Raw genomic sequence first — 19,781 nt, 5'->3', positions numbered from 1 at the left:
CCTCAAAATTTTCTGTAAGAATACCTAAGTATCTTTCAGTAGGATGGGAGATCCTACTTGATCTACGAGGTGGAGGAGGTATCACATCTACTAGCTCATTACTGGGTTCATGTTCTCGGACTCAATACTCTTCAGAGACTTTCTCTTCAAGCTCAATCTTCCTCCCACTGCCTCCATCTTGGATAAACTCTTTTTTCAGAAATACAACATGATGGCTCACAATCATATTGTGATCCTCAAGAATATAGAAGTAGTATCCCATAGTTTCCTTAGGATATCCTATAAAACGAGTCCTAAAGGACCTAGCCTCTAACTTGTTCGCCTGCTGTCTCTTGACATGAGTCGGACATCCCAAATCTTGAGGTACCCAAGAGTTGATTTTTTACTATGCCATAACTCATATGGTGTGGTAGGAATAGATTTAAAGAGAACCTGATTTAAGAGATGAATCGCAGACAGCAAAGCATGTCCCCAAAGAAAGTCAGGAAGATCTGTGAAGCTCATCATGGACCTAACCATATCTAATAGGATTCGATTCCTCCTTTCGGATACCCCATTGAGTTGAGATGTCTCTGGAGGTGTCCATTGTAAGATCTATGCATTTTTCTTGAGATAGGCCCAAAATTTTCCACTAAGGTATTTTCCTCCTCGATCTGATCGAAGAATCTTTATGAATTTTTTGGTCTGTTTTTCTACTTCATGTCTGAATTCTATGAACTTTTCAAAGACTTCAGACTTTCAGTGCATCAGATACATAAAATCATACCGTGAATAATCATCGGTAAATGTTATGAAGTAGATATAGCTACCCCTGGCTTCTACATCAAATGGACCACACGTCAGTGTGTACCAGGGCTAATATCTTAATGGCCCTTTTCCCTTGTCCCATAAAAGGCAGCACAGAGATAGAAATCAAATTTTTACTGGCTACAGGTATAAAGTAACAGTCTTTCAAAAATAAACTAAATTCTAATGGTAGTCACAGAGGGTAGGTTCCAATGGCCACAGCAGCAACCCTTGCTCCATTGCCGACTCGAAGAGTGATCTCGCCTTCCTTCAGCTCCCTAACTTTTTTAAGATCCTGCATTGAAGTGCACAAATGAGCACTTGAACCAGAATCAAGAACCCAACTAGAAGAAGAGAAAATCGTTAGGTTAGTTTCTATAACAAGCAACTCAGATGTACCTTCAGAAGGCCCATCCTTCTTCCTATTCTTGACAGTTGCCAGGTAGGCCGACAATTCCTTCTCTAGTGGCCTTCGACATTGCAATGGAAATATTTTCTTTTATCATCGGCCTTTTTCAGAACCTATTTTTTGGGCTTGGCCTTGTTCTTTTGCTTCTTTGCGGACTTTTTCTTCTTCTTGAAAGAAGACTTCTTTTTGGAGAAAGCCGCTCCACAGCCAGAACTGTGCCCTTTGAACTTTTCAAGGTGCCCTCTGCAGTCACCAGCATATTCAATAACTCTGGCAAAGTAGCATCAATCTTATTCATATGGTAGTTCATAATAAACTATCCATATGAGTCAGAAAGAGACTGGAGGATCAGATCCACCTGTAGTTCCTTGTCCATGTTCATACCGAGCTTCTGAAGCTCTCTATGTCCTTGATCATTGTCAAACAATGATCACTGACGGCCTGCCCATCATGCATCTTTGCTCTGAAAAGTCTTCGAGAGATTTCAAAATGAGCTGTGCGACTCTGTTCACATACAACTCTTGCAGGTGAACTAGCATTTCTTTGGCGGTCCTCATGTCTTCGTGCTGTTGCTGAAGATCATTGGATATGGACGCTAGGATGTAGCACTTTACTTTGTTATCTTCGTCCATCCACTTCTTAAGTGTAGCTCATTGATCAGTGGATGGATGAGCAGGTAACTCAGGCACTTCCTGATCGAGGACATGGGTGAGCTTTTCAAAATTGAGAATGATTCTCAAATTTTAGAGTCAGTCTTTGTAATTGGTGCTGATCAACCTATTTGTATCAAGGATTCGGATTAAAGAGTTTGAACTCGACATGATTATCTATAGAGAGAATAATTTTTAATTAGATTTTATACTTATAATATTATTTATTTTATAAACTTTAAAAATAAATAAAAAACTCTCACTATTTTTTTGAATCTTCCACACTCCTCAGGTGAAGAAACGGAATCTATATGCGATGATTTCAAGTAGTACTGCGATCTCATTAATCTATACACACCTCACCTAATAGTTATTGGTGAGTACAGACCGATGAGTGGATAACACTTTATCTATTGCTTCACTAAGTAAGATATAACGGGCTAGGTCTCTAAGTCCTGTGGCCTCACCAAACAGTTATTGGCATATTCCTTAGTTAAGTCAAACCCATCGTTCACCAGTGGGTGCAAAGCCGTCATTAGAATCTTCACTAATAGTTATTGGGCCCAACCCATCTCTATCCCGAGACATCATATATCAATAGAGTGATTGTACTTTCCGATGCAACCGATCCACAATAACCAGACGAGAACGATCAACGTCAGGAAGCACCCGCATCTCTACAACGATGGAAGACCTCTAGACTTAATATTTAATGAGGAGATTTGGGTTTAGGTCTCTTCTAAATCAGCAGATCTGACATCCGACTGATTAAATTGATTAGCACATCAATATGTCTAACCGTCTAGCTGGCATAGGTGAACTCGAGTCAACAAGTAACCTAATACGAAACTAAATCTCCCAATATGGCCAGATAAGTTAAATGCGTGGGGGTCCCCCCATTGATTTCTTAGACACCAATCAAAATTGGCTAGTCAGACAACAAATCAATTAAATAACCACTATCTAAATACTTGTCTTAGACACTAAATTGGTCGATTAGAATCGATTAGATTAACCTATTGAAATGGGCCCGAGCCACTGAGCCAAATTTTGATCTTGGTCAATCAACTCATATCAAAATGTGAATCGATGCAACCAACTACAATAAAGTCACTTTGAACCCCTTTGATCTAATCCAATCATCCATCATTAGGTTCAATCAACTGCTCAAAATGAAAAATTGTTTTAGCCTGATCTAATCAATTAGATCCTAATTGTAGTTTGATCACTTAACCTAATTTGTTCAACCCATACCCACATGCAATAACTTAATTTTAGATTTAAAAATAATTTTAGATTATATTTCATGCATGCTATTAATGGCTTATGATCTTAAACTGTTTCAGATCTAAATCTAGTTTCATATATCGAATATATGTAGTTTCAAATCTAAATTAAATATGCATCACAAATATAATAATTTCAGATCTAAAATAAAATTTACACATATCAAATATGTATAAAATTAGATCTAAAATGATGATTAAAATATTTTGAAAGCACCTTTTCAAAAATTGATTCACATCAAACTAGGAAACCTTACAATATAGGGAGTAAACCCTATATCAAGACAACCTTATACCAGTTTGATGTGAACTTTTAATCTTTTTAATTTAGATCTAAATCAAAAATAAATATATCATATATGTTAATTTTTAGATCTAAAAATTTGATTTAATTATTTTAAAAATATTTTTAAAACCAATCAATCTATGCTAGGATAACCTTTACAGTATAGGGGGTAAACCCTATACCAGGATAATTTATATCAGCACAAATTAATTTTAAATCATTAAAACTTTTAGATCTAACCTAAAAACCAGATCATATATGTTTTCAAAAAATCTAGCTCTAATACCACTGATAAAAATAGGATAGGTAGCATGTGTAGATTTTAAAATTTTGAAAACATGTAGCAAAAAATAAAAATGGTTAAACCCTTTAACCCACATGCAAGATACCAGATCTAAACTACCTAAGCTCAGAAGAAAGCACATATAATTAATCTAAAATTTTAAAAAATATGAGATCATATCTCCTTACCTTTGTGCGGATAGAAATTCATCGCTTCAGATGATCTCGGATTCGTAGAAGATGAAGCCGCACACGTGTCCGGCCTCTACGGATATCCACCAGGATCAATCTCAAATTTTCTTCTCATAGAAGATTCTTCTTCTCAAGAAGAACCTTGGCCTTGATGACTCTGATCAACTCTTTTGATCTTAACTGAAAGATCAACTCCTTAATCTACAGCCTTCTTCTTCTTCTCCTCGATCCTTGATCTCTAAGTCACCAGAACTCCTTCTAGCATGTGGAAGAGAGAACACCAACCTTTGAGCATGGAAAGGAAGAATATGAGAAAGAGGAGGTGGAGATGGAGAGAGAAAATATTTTCTTGATGAAAAATCAATACTAAAAATCCTAAGACTCTCTTTAAATAGATATAAGCCCTGACACATATTAGGAACCCTATCATCTTAAAAAGGTAGATCCTTATCTCATAAGAATCCTCTACCTTTTAAATATAATTTATGCCAAATAAAATTAAATATAAAAGATAATTAATCAGTCCTTTTAAGTATGTATAATAGCCATCCATGGAATACTTGTTAGGTGGTTGGGATGCCAACTCTTGGCGCCTAACAAAGAGATCTCCAGTCATAAGAGATGGGGCATGGACCCCACCTCTCTCCTTCACCCATGACACATAAAAGAGGTGGGCCCCTCTAGGATATGGTGCTCAATAATTTTAAAAAAAAAATTATGCCACCCATTCTTCCATTTATTCTACATGCATACTTAGAGATAATTAAGAGATATGGAAGAGATAATGTTAGGATAATTATGCTAACTAATTGACTTAATTAAATCCTTTGGACTTATAATTAAGAGTCCAATTAAATCCAAATAAATTTAGGTTAGGTTCAAGGCTATGGACTTGATCAAATCAAAATCTCGAGAAGAATTAGGTTTAACCATCTGCTAGCATTATTCTCATAAACCTAATAGAGTTTCAAATAAACTTTAATCTAATTGGAACTTCATAAGCCCAATTGTCAAATTTGAGATTAAATCCTTAATGTGTGACCCATAGGTCCATTCTATCTGGTAGTGAGATATATTGTGATTTCTATCACAATATCATCGAAACTCTTTTCGATAGATTGAAATATTTTCAATTCTATCCTTTAAGGGCCATCGATCATCAAGATGACATCCGATAAGTCTCACAATCCACCAGTGACACTAGCAATATGTAGTGACGACCCAGTAGAATAAAAATATGAACCCCTAGGTGCAGTTATCGTATGAATTAGTCTTTTATATGAGTACCAACTTGATGGAGGTTATGGAGAACTCATCAAACCCCATCGTCAGTCTTATGTAAGATTGGCTCGACTCAAGTTCATTTGTAATCCTATGAAAATTTTTTTCAGTATTCATACTTACTTTGGCCAAAGACTTTTTGAACTCAATCTCGCAAATCACATAAGACTTCTCCTTTTCTTCAAGATCGATAAATTTTATCTAGGTGCATCCTACTCCAAACAGCGAACTGAACCTACTGAAGCCAACATACACAGCAAGGACCCAAATGGCTAGGGATCAAGAGAACATGCAGTCAAACTCAGTAGCCTCGCTGCGAATAGCCAATATCATCACAATCAAATGATCACTCATACCACTCAGCATCGAGAAGATCACTGACGAGTGAGTAGACATCCATATAGTTCTCGTGTTGGTCATGCTCAGTGAAAGCTGTTCTCTAACAATCACCTGCACCTTCACCCCAGTGTCTTTATACTGCAAACCCAAGACTCATCTGCCCATAAGGGAGGTGAACCTTGCACTGATCTTAAATGGATTGATCACTGTCCTTTGTGATGATCCTTTGATCGAGAGTCATTTAGAAATTAACCACTAATTAATGTATATCTCAAATTCTTAACTCTTTAAGAATATATAAAATTCATCTTTGTTAATTTTTAGGACAAATCATGGATACAAAAGCATGATTGAAAAGAAAAAGCCCTCTATTTATAATGAAAATATTTCAAGCACAAATTTAGGTCCTGAAAATACATAATGTGTTAGCCAATAATTGACTTCTAGGACACAAATCCAACAAATCATGCCTTTCGAGTGCTCATCCTCATAGTCTTTTTCCCCTCTTCTTATGGTAGACAGCTATATTCAACTGTGTGGGCAATAGAATCATGTAAAAGAAAATGGAACTCTATCTGCTGGTCCAGAGAGTCGGCTGTAATGCAAGAACAAGAGCTGTATGTGCTCATTATCACCCACTTTAGTTTCCAAATCCCAATTCTGAGGATTTTTATCTTAAATGTAGAACTCAAATTAAAATAAATAAATAAATAAAAATAATTCTAATATCATGTTAGTGAAGGCCATATACGAATTGGTCTGAATTACATCATGCTTAACATTCTCCTACTTGCCCCAACATAACGCAATCATTTTTTGTTTTAAAATTTAAAAGCATTTCAAAAATCTTTTAATAAAATTTATCTCGACTTGCAAATTAAAAAATTGGCACGGGATCCATATTTGAAAAAATTAATTCCTCAATAAATCATAGAATATATTATGTATCTTCTTATAAAATAATCATCTGTATGAAACATAGTAGTAAACGTATTATCAATCAACAGGCAACCTTCTATCAATGTATTACGATATTAAAAGCACTTCATTGTGAATGTAATCAATGTATATCCTATCATCGTAGTAATCTGCAACTGTCTAAAAGCATGCTATGGACATTTAACTCTTGAAGAATGCGGTAAACGGAAGATGGAGCATGCTAAGCAACAGGAAATGGAGAAAAAAAAAGAAACAGTTACATCGCAGGTTGAGGCTGTATTTGCCATCAAGCAAATGATAGCCAAATTATGCAAATATAGTGCATCCAAGTAGCAGCTGCAAATGTATTTTCCACTTTTGTGACGTCTAGTCTTGTTCCCTCGTAATGGTTGGATCATTGATGTTTCCATAAAAAAAATCGATGGTTAACGGGTAGTTTATTTTTAACGTTACTCAAACTGCATTACTTCCTATGGACGATCAATGATGATGAATATGATCACCCACCTTGATGTATATCATGCTTATCAGAATTATCAGAAGACAGCCTTATTTCTCCATAGCCTCAATGAGGTGTTTTGTGGTGGCAAGAGAACAGGATTGCCTTGACAAATAAGTACATAAATGTAATTTTTTACATCCCACCTTGATTCATCTGGAAGCTTGTCTAAAAGAATAGGGAACACCTAGGATAGTTTGTAGGGACGAACAACCTCAGAGGCAAAATCGGACTCTGCATAAAGCAAATTTATGCAGAGTAATATATGTTAGAAGCACATATGTAACTCTATCCCCATCATGACATGAAGCTGATAGAAAAGCTTATTACCAGACTTTAAAACTACAAGTATCATCAAAGCGACATTAAAGAAAATGTATACACAAAGAACTCAATAAAACAAACTGAATAACTGTCAGACTCAAGAAATAATCTGGATAATATGTACCTCAATTTTCTGCCTCTTGACACGAGATGTTGCAGTTGACTCTAACTCAGATGTATCAAAACCAAAAGATTGCTTGGTGCTATCATTTACACTGCCAGCCAATGACATATTATTCAAGGGCATGGAATTTGTGTTACGCTTCATTTTCTTTGCTGTAGAGATTCCATCTTGTGACGTGAAGTTTCTAGCTTGCTGACGGCACTTGGTCATGGCAACTAAATCTTCACCAACAGCAGCCTTAGAACCTTTGCCGGGTGCTGTACCTGCTAGTCTGTCAATCATGCTAACAACATATCCAATTTCACTGATGGCAGAACTCAAGCCTTTGGAGATGATGACTTTACCTGAAAGAGTTCCACGAGTGTTAGGGTATTTCTGAGTCTTGAACTCTAGAAAATCCACTGCATCATGCATGCCCACTACCAAAGATTCGAACGAAGAGATGTTAAATTATCTTTAATAAGATCAGATGTAACCAAAAATATCTAGATCAGGAGCATGCAAAGACATATCCTTGATCCAGAATGATCAAAGCAAGACTGGATTGATTCAATCGTGATGAGTGCAATTTTCTCTCATATTTGCACCCAAAACAATAATCTAACGAAGCTTACATAAATGGATCAATTTCTGTAATGTTCTTTAGGTTACCATATAACCATCATTGCCAATATTTGGTTTAATTACATTCATTTTCTTTAAATAGAACTTTTAACACTAAAAAGATATTTAAATGTCAATACCGTTATATTGTCGTCCTACAAGAAACAAATGTGGCACAAATTTTAAAAATTTAAATGATAAGAATCTAACATTAATTTCATTAACTTGATATTACTCAATAATAACATCAGAAAAGAGTTGAACTGCTAGAAGTATATCATCGATGCATCCATTTAGTAAAGTCGCTAAGAAGCCCAAACTCTACCTTAATTTCAATGAATTGCAAGAATGTAAGCAGGAATTCTACAATGAACTTGTATTTTTGAAAAATTATATGATTTCATATTATTGTCTTTCTTTAGCATGGCATATAAGATCATGGATTCGAATATTAGCAGAAAGGGACAGTACCACTGGTACCATACAGCTCCAGCACGAACATGGGATTGGACAGCCCCTGGGTCATGTAGGCATCCTGGGTGCACTAGAGGAGGGGGTTTAGGCCATCCTGGGTGCACTAGAGGAGGGGGGTTAGCATCCCCCCCCGCCTCCTCCTTCCTTGTTGCTTCACGTTCATGGAATTAGCACTAAACAGGGTGTTGTGCACCATATAAGTGAGATATGTGCTTTATTGGCCAAATAACCATTTTACTCTGGGTCCACCTTAAATTTGTGTAATCTAGGAATGCAGTTTGTAATACCCGATTTTAAAATCATCAAGCCCACCCATGTTTGGCCCATCAGGCCCACAGCAAAAAAAAAAAAAAAAATGATTTCTTCCACGATCCCACGGAAAAGAGAAGTCAATCAGGGAAGGATTCGGCCTCCCCTCCACCCTATAAGATCCCCTCTCCTCTCCTCTAAGACTGGCCACGGCGAACACCGACGAACACCGATTTTTCGCTCTCTTCCCCGTTGAAGCCGCGGCCTCCTATTCTTGTGCTCACCGGAAAACAGAGGCCGGAGACACCGCGGAACTTAGGTAAGGCTCCAACCTTTCTTCCTCTCCCTCTTCCCTTTCCCTCTGGCCCAACATCATTGCCGGCGCCACTTTGCGGAAATTTAGAAGAAAAGGATGCCCTGGTTTTCCCCTGGCCGAGCCATCTTTCTCCTTTCCGACCACCGATGCCATCGTTTGCGGCATCTCACCCTTGGTTTGGACCCCCACCCCTCTATCTATCTTTTTCGAAAGTCATGGCGCCGGTGATCGCCAATGACGGAGAAATCCATGGAAAGGAGGCGGTCCCCTGTTTTTCTTTTTTTTCTAAATCTCCCACCGTCGAGCCTCACTCGGTGTTCTCTTGCTCCCTGCTGTCGGCCGCACTGTCGGACCATCGGCCGTGCCTGCATCCCACCGGACCACGGGCGACGCCCCTCTGGTCCCCTCCCATTCGGCCAAAGAAAGGAAAGAAGGAAGAAAAGAAGAAGAGAAGAAAAGAAAAAAAAGGAAAAAGAAAAAAAAAAAAAGAAAAAGAAGAAAAAGAAAAGAAAAAAAAAAAGAAAAAAGAGAGAGAGAATTTTCTGTCTCCCCCTCTTTCTCCCTCTTTTTCTCTCTCTATTTCTCTGTCTAAATTTTTTCTCTCTAAAAATTTTCTCTCTCCTCTTTTTTCTCTAAGAAAGACTTGTAGATCATACCATCTTTTCTCTTTAGGGACCTATGATCTGAATCGATTTAGTACCCAGACTGATCATCTAGTCAATCACTTTTTTTATTATTTATTTATTAAATTTATAAATAAAAATTGATCATAATTTAATATTTTAAATAGAAATATCTGATTCAATTAAGAAAGACTAAAGATCTAGGATGATCGAGGTAAATAGATTTTACGCTCCTTATTTATTTTCAAATAATCATATTTTTTTATATAAAAAATTATTGCTGAAATCATATTTTTTTCATAAAAAAGGATCAGCATATTGATACGAAAAAGTATGTTTTGTTATAAGCATTGATTCCATGAATTGTTTTATGAAAATAGCATGATTATGAAGCATGAATTTTATTTTTTTCCATCTATTTATGTATGTTTTAAGAAAAGATATAAAATTTCAAAGGCTTCAGATAGCTATGAATGAATTCTTCGAGAAGATCGACATTCGAGCTAGCATCTATAAAATATAGTCCTGTCAGTGGGTATAAAGTTGGCATATGAAATATGAACTTATCAATTAAAAATACTGGTCCTGTCACGGGTATAAAGTGACCATGGCACGAATATCTATCAGTAAGATTTAGAAACATGACATGAATATATGACAAGAATAATTTACAAATCATGTTTATGAAATGTTCATGATTTATGCATGCATGATTGTTTATGACTTATTTTTTATATATTTTATAAATACTTTATTTTATATTATCTATATTTTTAAATAATGTATTATCATGAAAAACTTATGCTTGATCCGGTAAGGAAGCACAGTTCTACTTACTGGACTAGTGTAGCTCATATTCTTTTTATTTTTTTTTTTTACAGAGAATAAGATTAGGATCGGCAAAGAAAATTTAGATTGGAGATCTACGAAGCAAGCTCGAAAATTTTGTTTTGAAAATTTAGTTTATTTTATGATAATGGCTTGTAGTTATTTATTTACGAATCTTGAGACTTGAGTTAATTTTTTTTTGGATTTAGATGCTCTGAACCAGTTTTGGTTTAATTATTTGATAAATAATGAAATTGAATCTTTTATTTGTTAAATTTTAGCTGTTATGATTGATTGGTTTCGTGTTATCAAGAGCTCCATCCTTGATAGTATGGCATGTCATGTCTAAATTTGGGCGTGACACAGTTGACCCCTTTCGGAGGAAATAGATGTGATCCATTGATTAGTCTTTCTACATAAGATAACATGGAAAGAAACAATAGTAAAAAGATGACCAACCACTTTAATTAAGCACTCTAGAGGCCATTTGATGTCCTCATTTTGTCAGGAGCTATATTTGATGCATTAGCCTGATTACCATCTGACTGGAGCTTTCTTCTAGAATGGATGAGTCTGATATGCCAGGTGTACCAACAGCAGTGCTTGAGGTGGTGCAAGAGCTGATTGCTGATGTCCAACGTGTCCAGCATTAATAAGCGATGAGATATCAGAAAGATATTTGTCAGAATCCTTGGTATAGGAGATGGGGCCATGGGAGTGAAAGGAGATGGAACAAAGGGTGAGCCAGCTGATTGCAGAGGGGTTCCACCTTTTACTTGAGAAGACAACAAACTGCGCTGATCAGCTTGAGGAGAAGCATGGTGTGAATTTTGAGGTGATAAGACTTGAAAATTTTGAGGTGAGGAAATTGGAAAAGAAGCACCAGAAGCACTTGGCTTCAGTTGTTGATGATAATACGCATGGTGCTGGCCAGCAGAGTAACATTGTTGATTGAGACCAGGTTTGATGCCTAACCCTGGTCTTACTTTTGACTCGTTGGCTTCATTTGTCTGGTGAAGCTGGGGCATTTGGTGTGCCAGCATCTGTGCTGGTTGTTGTTTTTCTTGTTGGTGCAACTGCTGCTCCAGTGATGGCTGCGACTGCATTAATTGCTGCTTTTGCTGTTGCTGAAGCACTTGTTTTGTTGCTGCAAATGGCACTGTTGTGACTACTGCTTCATTTGCTAAGTTTGCATCAATTGCTGTTGTTGTTCCTGCTGCTGCTGCAGTGTGTTAGAACTTGGTTGCATAAGGATAGCATTAGGTTGTAATGTATTCATAGAGCTGTTTGACATAGCGTTGGCATTGGTCCGTTGAGGTGCATTAATGTACTTGGCACAGATCCTCCACCACCTTGTGGCATGGAACCTATGCACCCTGCTGCAATGAATTAGATGAACTGCCTTGAGCTGAATCCGAAATAGAACCAGGCTGTAATGCATTTGTGATATTCTGCTGTGTTGTTGGAACACCAAAGTGGGTTGGCAAAGGCGTGGATACATGTTGCATGCCAGTCACAGAAGCTGGCTGCATTGAAGTTGCTGAACCTTGTAAATTCATGTGTTGCACCTGATTCATGTGATTGTCATGCTGCTGAAGCTGAGAAACCTGGGATGAGTGAGCAAGTCCACCAGGATGCTGGAATTGTTGCTGGCCCTGTGGTTGTGATGGTATAATTTTTTTTTTATTGGAAGCTAGAACATCAACAATTAGTTTCTCGTATGTAGGATGTTTTTCCTTCAAACCAGTATGAATATTACTCTTTGATATCTGTAGAATCATTGAAATCCGCTCTAACATTATCTTAAATCTTTTCAATTTTTCATACTGTTCTGACTGCTTTGCGGGCGGTATGAGAGCATCATGCTGTGGACAATAAAAATACCAAGATAGATACATAAGTTATTCCCCATCAGAAAGGTGGTAGAAGCTTAATTGTTTTTAATACAAAACTTCTTCTATTAATGTTTTAAAGAAAATCTAAATTCTCTTTTACAAAATCACGGGAGATATTAGAACCTGCTGCAACTCTAAAGTAATCTTTTGGTCAAGCTCATTGAGGTCTGCAAAGGACATCTCCTCATGGATTTTATCTGTCATCAATGAAATATAATCAAAAAAATGAATGATAAAGCTTCGCAGGAATATTTACATGTACTTATATTCTAATTATAGAAGCTATAGAGCTGATATACCCAATTGTTTATGTCACCAGCACATAAAATTTACCAATGTATATTGACACCAAGAAATAAGACTTCCTTCAATTCATGTTGTCAACAAAACTACAAAAACATACGTCCCATGCATGGCCATCCATCAACTTTTTTTAAGTCATCTTGTAAATTATATAAGAGTGAGAAAAGTAGAATGTTCTACTTACTTTTCTGGGAAGTGCTACTGATGTTATGAGCTGTCAAAAGAATCTTGATCTTTAAGTAATTAAACTCCTGGCTTAACATAGAAGGTAGACTAACATAGCATGAAAGAAACAAATTTAAGTGATAAGAACATGCCAAGCAGGAAATGTATTAATTAAAGGGCTATAACGAAAGGTAATTGTTCAACAAGGCCAAGTTTTTGAGTTTCTTTAAAACAACAACAATAATCTGATACATAACTCAAGATAAAAAATATGTTCTAATTAAAAACTCTGTATCAATTTAATTGAAGTGCGCATTGGACGTTGTTAGATATATATCAAAGAAGCGTGTAGTATGTCTTCTTTAAATGGATAAATTATTTTTTTATAAACAATATTTATCTATAAAATAGGAAGAAAGTCTTGTCCTAAATCATTTAACTATTAATCAAAAAAACAACAATTTTATTTCATTCCTAATATATCATTAATCTTGTAATAATAATAATATGATATACAATATCATCTTATATATAATATAATATAATATTTAAATAATAATATTTATTATTTTAATATAATATATTTTATAATAATACAATATTATGGTATAATATTTTAATTATAATATAATATTAATATATTATATTATATAATATAACATAATATAATAATAATTATTTTAATATATATTAATATTATATACTATATTATAATATTATTATTTTATTATATATAATATAATTTATTACATTATGTTATGCATAAAACACATATAATTATATTATATTATACATAAAATATATATTATATAATATTATATATTATGATATCTATAATAGAATATAATATATTATTATATATAATAATAGTATTTATATAATAAAGATTATAATGAAAAATATGGGTAAAATGTTAGCAACAGAAGTAATAATGTAAAAGTATATGGATAATAAATTGTTGAACTATTTTTTAATATATAAAGATATAAAAATTAGTTTTTATCTAAATATTATCTAAAGTTTTGGTTAACCGCACCTCTCTTTTCTCCGATTATCGCTTACTCCCCTCTTCTCTCTCCCCAGAAGAAGAAGAAATTGAAGAAAGTGGGGAGGTGCAGGGCTTCGAATTTAGCGGAATTCTCGAGTTCTTGGGTGCTTCCCCCTAGGATTTTTGCTACTGGATGGTGGAGAGAGAGGATTAGGGAAGGAGGGAAAGATGCATCCCAGCTTTGGCTGAGCTGCCTCGCCTTCCTCCTCAAGTTCTTTAGCTTCTTGCGTCGGTGTCTCGTTCTTGATCTATTCGGTTGGGTGCTGAATAGCTGGAACCGAGAAGGGCCTGGTCTCGATGTCGAAGGCCTCCCGTCCTTGGTGAAATTCTTCTATCTTTTTGTATTTATATTTTTTTTATCGATTTGTTTTCTATAATGTTTAATTGAGGGATTGATTTCTCTTGGGGTGGGGGGGGGCAAAAAAAGAAGAGGGTTTGATGCATGAGAATGGTTAAGAAGTTGTTTTCTCTTCATTTTCTAGGACATTTTGTTTGGATTAGTTATTCTGTATTATTGACTGAGTGATCGATGAATGAGATTTTTTGTTTAATGACAAGATGGCAAAAAGAAGCCATCAGGATTCACTGATGAATGGGAATTCGGTTCTTGTGATTGATTTCTTAGTTGTTCTATATCTATCTTTTGTATTTTGTTTTGGAATAGTTGCTCATTCTTTGGTGATTTTTGTTTCTTGATTTTGGTGGTGGGGCAACTTTATATGCTTTACGATGGCTGCGGGGTTTTGCTATGTCTGGTTGCTTTCACAGGACACGTTGCTGCTGAAGTTGTCAATGGTTGCTGCCTCTGTTGTGTATCCTACACATTCATTGTTGTATCTTTTGATCTCAGTCTTAAGTTTCACACAACCAGCTTAAATGTGTAGAAAGATACTTGCTTGATGCTTCTTGTGTAGCCCAATGGATAAAAATTGTAACACTCTCTAAATAAAAGAGAGAACTTTAGTGTATAAAAGAAAGAAATAGTAAAAAAAAAAAAGATAGAGCACTTATCTGGGAAAGAACCTCAGTGTAAGGGACCTGAAGAGCTTCTTGTCCATCTAGAACACCGATTTGAGACCAATGAAGGAAATGGAACCCCAGATGGCGGCTAGGTTTGCAATCAGGAAGAGGAAAAAGAGAGGAAGTCGAAAGACAGGATTAGGGATTCTGAGAGTTCGGCGACATAACCCAAATATCTGGGATCACAGATATGTGGATAATGGGTAAAATCAGATCCGAAATCTGAACCCATTAAGAAGCAAGCATTTACAGCCCAGGCTCAAGACTGCAAAACCCCATCCAGACCCATTCACTATAATATCAGCTTAATAGCTGAAGTACAAATAGCATGTAACAAAAGTTAAAGAGGTCAAACAATGAATGAATATTTTTTCTCCTAAATTTTCTCCTCTTCATCTCAGATCTACTCCAGATCCCTCTCCTCCTCTCTAAATTCTTCTCCTTTTCTCCCTATTTCCCTCTTAGATTTACTAGAAATCCCTCTTCAACCCTTACTCTTCATTTTCTGTACCTGGATCTACATAGATCTAGAAACATTCGGCCAGGAAGACTTATCTCAGAGCATTGGGACATTACAACTTGGTATCAGAGTAGTGAAATTCTTGATCTGAGGGCGGAGACACTACTCTCATTGGATCTATCTAGTTCAGTAGATCAGCATCAGGTATTCAATAGATCTCTGAATTTCATACCAAGTAAACAGTAATAGCATAGATCTAAATAGCAGCAGCTTAGATCTGAACAGAAATAGCATAGATTTAATCTGTATCAAGATCTAGGAGTGATTACTATTTCAAAACTTAGGAACAGCAATTAGGCCTCAAGATCATCATCGGCCATCTTGGATGTAAATTTTCAGTAGCTAGAAGAGTAAAGTAGTAGTATAAAATCTGCTCAAAGTAGCTCAAGGAATTCAAAATAGGATGAAAAAATATAGAAATAGAACTAAATATCAGAACTAATTCTTCTAGGAAGAAGAAGGAATGGCTAAGGGAACCAGATTAAGAAAAATCAGTGAAAGCCTCAGAATTTTAGAAGAAAAAATGCGGGTACTTACCACTAAATGCCATAGTCAGATATAAGGAAGAATTCATCAAGTTACTGAAGAATATAATACCAAAATGGAGTTCTGGCAAAGTAGTTAGATGAGATACAACTAGAAAAAAAGCAGAGATATGAAGCACTGTAGATTGAAATAGCAAAGAGGCATGAAATCATGATGCAGGAACAGAATCACAAGCATGAGCAGTTGCTAAAGCTTATGACACCCTAATCATCAGTATCCCAACCTGTTACTCCAATCTCTGCATACAACACCCCAATAATTATAAAAAATAAAAAAATAAATGTACAAGATCAATCTGGCGCAAGTTCATTAGCATTAGCAGTTGAAGATAAGGGCAAGAAAATATTACCCACTCCATACAAGTCAATGGACAGAATGGAGGACCTTTCAGGCAGAACAAACTTTCATATACCTTATCCAAAGTTGGATTTTCCAACTTTCAGTGGAGAGAAACCCAAGAATGGGGCAGCAAATATAAGCAATACTTCAAAATATACCAAATCCTGTTACTCACTGGGTGAAAGTAGCCACCATGTATTTCATAGGAAAGGCACACAGATGGAAGGAAGGATATCTAATAGATAAACAAATTTAATTGGAAAGAACTAATAGAAGTAGTGAACAGAAGATTTGATAATAGCAGTATGAAGTAGTTAATTAGAGAATTTAATAAATTAGTACAAATAGAAATTGTGAAGAAATATCAAGAGAAGTTTGAATATTTGAGAGCTAGAATGCTGTATTACAATCCAGTGCTCATCGAGAGACATTTCATAGAAAGCTACATCAGTAGATTAAAAGAAGAGCTGGTACCATTTATTGATTTATCTCATCCTATTACATTGGAAGAAGTGTATGAACAGGCAAAATTACACGAACAAGCACTAGCAGTAATGTGGAGGAAGAGTAAAGGGGCTAATAGAACAACTCTCTCACAACCTGCTGGATATCATGCTCCAAAATTTGCTGCACAAGGAGAAATACATAAGCCCAAAGTACAAATTTGCAAACTTACCGCAAAAAGTCGGAAGGCAGCAATGGGAACAAAGGAAGGCAGCAGCTTATGCTTTAGATCTGGGGAGAAGTATCATATTGGCCACCAATGTTTTCAGAAATCAACTCATTCATCAATGCCACAGTAGAAGCAGATGAGGTAATTGATAAGCATCTTTTACATGAGGAAGAAGAAGAAGAAGAAATTATGATGGAAGATGGAAAAAAGAATGAGTTGAAAATAGCAGTATATGCTCTAGTTGGAAAAATTAGAATGAAACCATCAAAATACAGGAAGAAGCAGGTAATAAGATAGTGATTATTCTGATTGATACAGGAAGCACTCACAGTTTTATAGATTTTCAGATAGCCAAAGAATAAAGGCTACTCCTACCATTGCAAATCCTCTTATAGTGACTGTGGCCAATGGACACAAGTCCTAAGTAAATTAAAATATGCCAACTTCAGTGGACTATGCAAGGAGAACCATATCCGACAGATCTAAGGTGATCAGACTAGATGGATCAAGTATAATTTTGAGAATAGATTGGTTGAGAACCTATAGAAGGTAATTTTTGACTATCAAAATAATTCTATTACATTCACCAAGGATGAAAAATAGATGACTCTTAAAGGCATAACTAAAGGGTCCAAATTGAAATCTACCAAGGTCAAACTCCAAATGGTTATAGCTATACAGTGGTATAAGGCTGGACTAAGAAAATTATTGTGCTATCAGGCACCTGGTGAATACTGAGAAGAGCAAAGGAGAAGCAGAAATACCTTCAAAGTGAAAGAGGTTTTAGAACAATACTCAGATGTGTTCCAAGAATCTAAAAGATTGCCCCCAGTAGACCATAAAACCACAGAGTACCACTACTGCTTGGAACCAACCCTGTCAACATTCGCCTTATAGGTATACTTTTGAACAAAAAGATGAAATAGAGAGACAAATATAAGAATGCTTAGTTCTACTATCATTCAACCCAGTACCAGCCCATATGTATCACTAGTGCTTTTAGTTAAGAAGAAGGATAATAGCTGGAGATTTTTGTGGATTACAGACAACTAAATAAGGCGACAGTGAAAGACAAATATCCATTCTATTAATTAATAATCTCTGGATGAACTTGAAGGATATCAATATTTTTCTTAAATAGACTTGAGATCTGGATACCATCAGATAAGGATGAACCCTGAAGATATGCAAAAGACAGCATTCAAAACTCATATGGGGTATTATGAATTTTTGGTTATGCCCTTTGGGTTAACCAATGCATCAGCAACATTTCAAGCCATCATGAATGAGGTTTTCTCTACTTACCTCAAAAATTTGTATTAGTTTTCTTTGATGATATTCTTGTGTGCAGCCGAACATTAGAAGAGCATATGGAGCATCTCAAGGAGGTCCTAAAACTATTGAGAAAAATCAACAGTATGCCAAAAGATCCAAGTGCTTCTTTGGACTGCAACAAGTGGAGTATCTAGGGCACATCATCACAAGAGAAAGAGTGACCACTAACCCAAAAAGGTGGCAGTAATGAGAAGATGGTTACACCAACTACACTCAAAGAATTAGAGGATTTTTGGGTCTCACAAGATATTACAGGAGTTCATAAAAGGGTATAGAACCATCAGTAAACTCTTAACTGAACTTCTCAAAAAGATAACTTCCATTGGAATGAGGAGGCTCAAGAATCTTTTGAGAAATTGAAGGAGGTAATGATAACTGCCCCAATCCTAGCAATGCTCAATTATACCTTACCATTCACACTAGAAGTAGATGCTAGTGGGCATGGAATTGGAGCAGTGCTATCCAATAAGGAAGACCCATAGTTTATTTTAGCAAAGGATTGAGTGAAAGGCAAGAGGACTATCAACATATGAAAAAAAATTCTTAGCAATACTATTAGCAGTATCTAAGTGGAAACATTACATCAATCTCAGACCCTTCATCATCAAGAATGACCACTAAAGTAGCCTAAAGTACCTATTAGAGCAGAAGATCACTACACCATCCAGTAGAAGGGAATGATGAAACTCATGGATTGGACTTATTAGAATTTCAATATAGGGCATGCATGTATGTTTAAATTTTTTTTTTCTAAATATTGTAGTGGAATAGAAGATTAAAATATCTTTTAATCTACATCATGCATGCATAAAATATAAACCATTAGGATCAACTTCATATGCTGAAATTGAATATATGCTGAAATTGAATATGTGATCGAATCACATACATGTTTCACAATTTTTTTCTGCAAATCTAGATCTCAAAAAAAAAATTTTTAGCTACACAAGCATCACTCTATGGTATCATCAGATCATCTGGAACAGCTCTCTTTGAAATTGATTTTCTTCTTCAAGAGAAATCAGCTTACAATCTGAACGAAATCTGAAACGTGATTAACTCTTTGATCTTTTCTTTATTTTTTTTCTCTTCTTCTCTTGCTTTTTCTTTCCTAGATTATGAAGCAACCAGGAGTAGAAATTAGCAAACAAGAGGAATGCCCAAACCCCTTTGGGCATGAAGGATGAAGGACATCCAATATGGTGGACGTTGGAACTCTGAGGGAGAAGAGAGGGAGAAGAGAAAAGGGGGTGTGGGCTCTCCAAGAGGGGGTGTGGGGTTGCTGGTTGAAGTGTCTAGAGACCTTAGAGAAGGTCCTTTAAATAGGTATAAGGTTTGAATCCTATTCAATGAAAGATAGGTGCCTAAAGCCAATTGAATTTGTATTTCGATGGCATTTATCTTTGTAAAATCCCAACTCACGTATTGACATTTATATATTAATAAA

The 19,781-nt window shown here is 35.7% G+C and overlaps 1 pseudogene; it reads right to left on the bottom strand.

Annotated features, from left to right (window-relative positions):
* Positions 1-6,986: 6,986 nt before the first annotated feature.
* LOC140855248 (mediator of RNA polymerase II transcription subunit 15a-like) lies at positions 6,987-15,991 on the bottom strand (annotated as a pseudogene).
* Positions 15,992-19,781: the final 3,790 nt, after the last annotated feature.

This window comes from Elaeis guineensis, chromosome 2 (assembly GCF_000442705.2).
Source record: "Elaeis guineensis isolate ETL-2024a chromosome 2, EG11, whole genome shotgun sequence".
NCBI classification, from domain to species: Eukaryota; Viridiplantae; Streptophyta; class Magnoliopsida; order Arecales; family Arecaceae; genus Elaeis; species Elaeis guineensis.
Note: the sequence above shows the minus strand (reverse complement) of the source record. Positions and strands in the feature narration are given on the sequence as shown.